General features: G+C 38.3%; 1 non-coding gene across 1 annotated transcript; it reads left to right on the top strand.

The window, feature by feature from the left end:
* The first annotated feature begins 1,190 nt into the window (after positions 1-1,190).
* LOC132538453 (U6 spliceosomal RNA) lies at positions 1,191-1,294 on the top strand. The gene has a single exon (XR_009549818.1). It is a non-coding gene; the product is annotated as a U6 spliceosomal RNA (small nuclear RNA).
* Positions 1,295-6,724: the final 5,430 nt, after the last annotated feature.

The following is a 6,724-nucleotide window of genomic DNA, read 5'->3' as shown; positions in this document are numbered from 1 at the left end:
AACTCTTTCCATATAAATTTTAAGGCACCTTCAATGATACGAATTTAATTACAAAGAAGTCTAAAGCAAGCATAAACCAATGGAACTATATCAAATTAAAAAAGCTTCTGCACAGCAAAAGAAACCACCATCCAAACAGAGATACTTCCCACAGAATGGGAGAAGATCTTTACATCGCACATATCAGACAAGAGGCTAATATCCAAAATATATAAAGAGCTCACCAAACTCAGAAACAGGAAAACAAATGACCCAATCCAAAATTGGGGAAAGGATATGAATAGAAAATTCTACATGTAAGAGATCCAAAAGGCCAACAAACATGAAAAAATGCTCCAAGACACTGATGATCAAAGAAATGCAAATAAATAAAACAATGAGATACCATTTCACTCCTGTGAGAATGTCATACATAAGAAAAGGTAACTGCAACAAATGCTGGAGAGGTTCTGGGGACAAAGGAACCCTCCTGCACTGCTGGTGGGAATGTAAACTGGTCCAACCCCTGTGGAGAGCAGTCTGAAGAACTCTCAGAAGCCTAGAAGTGGACCTCCCCTATAACCCTGCAATTCCTCTCCTACGGATATATCCTAAGGAACCAAACATATCCATCCAAAAAGTTTTGTGTATATCTATGTTCATAGCAGCACAACTTATAGTAGCCAAAATCTGGAAACAACCCAGGTGTACAACAGGTGATTGGCTAAATAAGTAAGTAACAATGGAATGCTACTCAGCTATTAAAAATTGTGATTTCACCATTTTCAGCCCATCTTGGATGGAGCTTGATGACATCATGTTAAGTGAGGTAAGTCAGAAACGAAAAGATGAATATGGGATGACCTTACTCATAGACAGAAGCTGAAAAACAAGACCAGAATGGAAAACACTAGGCAGAACTTGGACTGGAGTTGGTGTATTACACCAAAGTAAAAGACTCTGGGGTAGGGGGGAGGGTCCAAGCCCTGGAACATGATGGCAGAGAAGGACCTAGTGGTGATTCTATTGTTGTATGGAAAACTGGGAAAAGTTATGCATGTATAAACTACTGCATTTTACTGTCAACTATAAACCATTAATCCCCTATTAAAGAATTTTTTTTAAAAAAAAGGTTTATCTCATAACATAACTGAGTCACTATCATTATTTTCAGTACATATAATTTTGAACTATTAAAGATACGTTGATGGGTGCTCAGTGTACCAGTACATACAATAAAATTAAAATGAAACAGAGATTACCATGGCCCCTGCATAAGACTGACACACAAATTCATGAAGATTTAAAAAAATAAAAATGAAGACAATTTGATGATTTTCTGATATCTCTAAAGGTGTGGTTCAAATCTATGTTCAGATTCAAGTGTGAGGGCTGGAGAGAGTAGAGCACAAGATTTGCATGTGACTGGTGCCAGGTTCAGTCTTTGGCACTGCATACCAGTATGGATAAGGGGTGCTCTCTCTTATAAGAATCATCAGGCAAAATAGCTCATTTGGATAATGTGCTGCTTTGCTGTGAGCTCAACCCAGTTTTGATTCCAGTTCCCTCTGCACTGAAAGAAGTTTTAATACTACAGTTTCTTTCCCTCTCTTTGTCTCTTTATCTCTTCTCTCTATCTGTCTGAGAAAAAGTTATTCTGAAGCAGTGAAGCCTCCATAATGACAATAAAATACCTATAAATAAAAAAGTAAATATTAAGCTTTCGTGTTTTATCTAAAATAGTGGTTATCACCAAGATTGTCTCTTGAGGCCATATTTATGTATACAAATAATTACTAGTTTACATACATATTAAAATTAAGTATAATAAAATGTTAAATGTTTGAATTCCATTCTGCTAATAAACTAGAAGATGTGTTATTAAGGAATCTTGAGTTAAAATGTTGCTATTTATACAAACTATTGTATTTTACTGTCAATTGTAAACCATGAATCAATTCCCCTAATAAAGAAATTTTTTTTAAGTTGCCACTTTACATTAGATAGAAGTTATAGATCATTTCTTTCCTTGTCTTTTTTCTTCTTATAGTCCTCCAAGAGAACTACAGAGCTCTGGCAGTAAACAGAATCTAATAACAATAGGGCACTCCTTGAGTTGGGGAATGTGGTACTGAAAAAGTGGGTTAATCAGCACATTCAAGAGTTGAAGAAAAAATTCAAGACTGAGTAAACTAGAATTTCATTCAGACACAAGTAAAACATTGCACAAAGGAGCTGGACTCATTTTTTTTTTAAACCAGATATATAGCTTTCCTATCCGAAAGTGTGTTTGTGTCTGCCAGCAGACAAGTACAGGTAATTGCCTCCAGGTGTTTGCCTGCAGGAAGTCATTGAAATTCAGTGTCAGTGATGGCAGTTTCTTTAGCAGCAAAAACTAACCTGCAGGAACCTCTCAGGCACACTTATATTTTACAATAACAATGCCATTCAGTTAGCTGAAAGGCCTTAGACTCAATCATTTTAACAGTAGAGATTAACTAAAAAAAAGTTTAAGGCTTATTTTTTTTTTAACTAATAGGAAAAATTTATATAAACAACTATTCTTGACTTTAAAAAAAGTTTTAAAATTTGTTTGAATGTTTACTCCTTTAACATTTACTCATTTAATATGCTATTTTCTCCAGGAGAAATATGAACAATGCTATTTTCCTTTAAGTGTTTTTTTCTATGGGTCCTCATAAGCAAATTTTTTTTTACATTGTAAATAGATAACCTAGGATATTTTGTGATAATAATGTTAATAATTATTTATCTCAGTTTCTCTTTTCAAATGACAACGATGAGAACTTTTAAAAAAAGGCAAAAATAAAATAAGGACAGAGATATTATCAACACAAGTTTGGAATTTGGAGGCAGATCTCAGAAATCACAATTCTGACCCTTCTGCTGAAAAGGCTGAAAAGAGATGAGAGAGAGAGAGAGAGAGAGAGTTATTAAAGAACTAAGAACAGGCAGTTTCAAGAATTTCTAGAACTGCTACTGCTCAAAAGGAGCAAGACTCCCTCCCTAGACACTCCAACTTTAATTCCATGCAACAGGTCAACTGTAGATATTCCTTGGAGATAGACATGCAAGAGGTATAGTAGCTGAAAACAGGGGAATTAAACCTTTTTCCTCATTCAAAATATTGAGACTCTGAATGCCAGACATTGCAATAGTTAATAGGAGACAGAGAAAGGAAACAGAATAATGTTTGCTGATATGCATGTAAGTATTGTCCCTTTTTGGCCTGGAACACTAATGGTCGCAACCCCCCCCCCCCCCACACACACACACACACACATACACACAAACAGATGGAATTCTTTTCTAGGGATTCTGACAAGTCTAAGAAAAGATCTGAAGAGGAAACTGGGCAGTAGCGCAGCGGGTTAAGCGCAGGTAGCGCAAAGCCCAAGGGCCCGCGTAAGAATCCTGGTTCTAGCCCCCAACTCCCCACCTGTAGGAGGTCACTTCACAAGCAGTGAAGCAGTTCTGCAGGTGTCTATCTTTCTCTCCCCCTCCCTGTCTTCCCCTCCTTTCTCAATTTCTCTCTGTCCTATCCAACAACAACAGCTATGCCAACAATAACAACCACAACAAGGGCAACAACAAGGGCAACAAAATGGGAAAAAATGGCCTCCAGGAACAGTGGATTTGTAGTGCTGGTACCCAGCCCCAGCGATAACCCTGGAGGCAAAAAAAAAGAAGACAAAGAAAGAAAGAACAAAAGGAAAGAAAAGAAAAAGAAAATATCTGAAGATACTGACAAAGAAGTCTCCACCAAAGAGTGCAAATCCAGAACATCATACAGTCTATACATGCAGAAGTATGGAAACAACATATGACAATATAACACCCATAGTAATCCATCCACACAAAATGAAAGAAAGATGAAAATTAGGAAAAGAATTTAAAACAACTTTTAAAAAAATGGATGGAAGTAAACCATATATATCAACAATCACCCTAAATGTGAATGGACTAAATTCATTGGTCAAAAGACATAGAGCAGCTAAATGGATTAAAGAACAAAATGCATCTATTATGTGTCTTTAGGAAACACATGCCCCTATTCATGGATTGAGAGAATATATATATATATATATATCCTGAATAGCAAAAGCACTTCTGAAGAAAAAGAAGAAAAATGGAGGCATCACAATTCCCAACTTCAGTTTATATCACATAGCAATAGTAATTAAAACAGTGTGGTACTGCAACAAACTGACATACGGACCAATTGTACAGTAAAGAAAGCTCAGAAGTAAACCTATGCCTGCCTGTATAGAAACTTTATAAATGGCAAAGGCACCAAAACTGCCAATTGGGAAAGGAAAGCCTCTAACAAACGGTGCTGGGAGAATTAGCCAGCCACATGTAGAAAAATGAAACTAAACCACCAATTAACACCACACACAAAAATTAGCTCCAAATGGATCAAAGATCTGGATATTAGACCTAAACGTATAAAATACGTAGAAGAGGGATATGGAGATCGGGTGGTGGGAATTGTGTGGAACTGTACCCCTCTTATCCTATGGTTTTATTAATGTCTCCTTTCTTAAAAAAAATACATAGAAGAACATATTGGTGAAATATTTCATGACATTCACATTAAAAATGTATTTGGAAATTCTACCCCTTGGGTGGGGCAAACAAAAGCAAAAGTGATAGGACACCAAATTAAAAACCCTGTGGTGAGGGGGAGGGTGGACATGCAGCTTCCTGGGCCCGCAGGTGAGTGGAATGGGACACAATCTTTTGGTGGTGGGAATGGTGTTTATGTACACTCCTATTAAATTGTAGTCATATAAATCACTATTTAATTAATATGAGAGGGGGAAAATTGATTATCTAACAAAGGGACTTCTCAAAATTAACCCAATTACCAAATAATGTGATGTTAACAATAACTATCCATCGTCTTCTTGAACCCTTAGACAGCAGGAACCTCACATTTCCACTATAGAGCCTAAACTTCCCCCAGTCCTGGGACCCTAAGGTAGGGCCCACTTTCCCGCATGCTTCTTCCAATTCTTATCAAATAATAGTGCATCCGCTGATCGAAACCTAATCAACACAACGAGTGCCACCTCAACATGCTTCAGCTCACTGCGTCCAGAGACTTCAGGTGTGGAATGACAACCCCTCAGCTTCATTACACGGGTGAGACCTTTCCTTCATAGTATTCTCTAATTCCATCCCAGGTGGTTCACTTCCTAACAAAGTCCCAAAACCTAGATATACACCAAGTTCCATGAGATAGAGAATATGTTCACACGTATTCATAAATTAGGGCAAAATATATACCTGAAAGCAGTAGTACACTAGAGTTTGCAGTGAGTACCCCCCAACACTTCACCTCCACTATTCCAACCTTTGGGTCCATGATTCTTCAACAATTTGTTTGGCTTTGTATGTTAACTCTCTTTTCACCCCCCAGGTTCCAGATGCCATCAGGATGCCGTCCAGTCTTCCCTGGACTGAAGACCTCACCAATGTGTCCTGGAGCTCTGCTTCCCCAGAGACCCATCCCACTAGGGAAAGAGAGAGGCAGACTGGGAGTATGGATCCACCAGTCAATGCCCATGTGCAGCGGGGAAACAATTACAAAAGCCAGACCTTCCACCTTCTGCAACCCACAGTGACCCTGGGTCCATGCTCCCAGAGGGATAGAGAATGGGAAAGCTATTGGGGAGGGGATGGGATATGGAGATTGGGTGGTGGGGATTGTGTGGAGTTGTACCCTCCCATCCTATGATTTTGTTAATGTCTCCTTTCTTAAATAAAAATAAATAAATAATAAAAAAGCAAAATTGAACAAATGGAACTATATCAAATGTAAAAGCTTCTATACATCAAAAGAAAATTCCATCAAGATAAACAGGAGAACTAGCAACTGGGAGAAGATATTTACACACTCTAGAAAAGTAGTTGATCTCAAACATCTTTTTAAAAAAAAAAAAAAAAAAACTCAAACAGCTCAACAAAAAAGAAAAAGAATCTGTAAAAAAAAGTGGGCATAATAATAATAATAATAATAATAAAGCTGTCCTAGGGAGGCCATCCAAAAATGATATTGTGCATTTATGAGATGCAATAACTATACACTTCTTGTTCATTTTTTTTCTAGTGTCTTGCCTTCACCTCCTTTCCAAGACACACCTATACCTAATACTACTACTTTCATACTAGTGCCCTTTCTTGTCAAGATGGAACCCCAGTAGCATCTGTAACTTTGTGACAAAAGAACAGTAAGATGTTATTCATATTAAAGAAATGAGGGGGGATAAGAGAAAGGAAGAGACAGAAAAGAGAGGTATACCAAAACATCATTCCATTTATGGATTTCCACTAAGATGCTCCCATGTGGTGCTGGGGCTTGAATGCAGGGCCTTAAGCTCTACTGAGTAGTTATTTCCTAGTCTCTGACTTAGAGGAAGTTTGAAAGATAGTAGTACTGAAGAGGAAAAGGCATTGTGCAGATACTGGAACACTGAGTATGAATTAAGTGGCTTTTTCCCCCACCAGGGTGCTCACTGAGACTCAGTGTCTACACCATGAATCCGTAGCTCTCAGTGATGGCAGTTTCAGGAACAGACCTTCCTCTTCCACCTCCTGATCCTCCTTCTCACCCTCCTCCTCCTCCTCTTCCTCCTCCTCCTCCTTCTCCCCCTCCTCCCCCCTCCTCCTCCCCCCTCCTCTCTCTCCTCCTCCTCCTCCTCCCCCCTCCTTCTCCTCC

The sequence above is a fragment of the Erinaceus europaeus genome, chromosome 4 (assembly GCF_950295315.1).
Source record: "Erinaceus europaeus chromosome 4, mEriEur2.1, whole genome shotgun sequence".
Lineage (NCBI taxonomy): Eukaryota > Metazoa > Chordata > Mammalia > Eulipotyphla > Erinaceidae > Erinaceus > Erinaceus europaeus.
The sequence above is the reverse complement of the archived record's forward strand: the minus strand, read 5'-3'. Positions and strand labels throughout refer to the sequence as shown.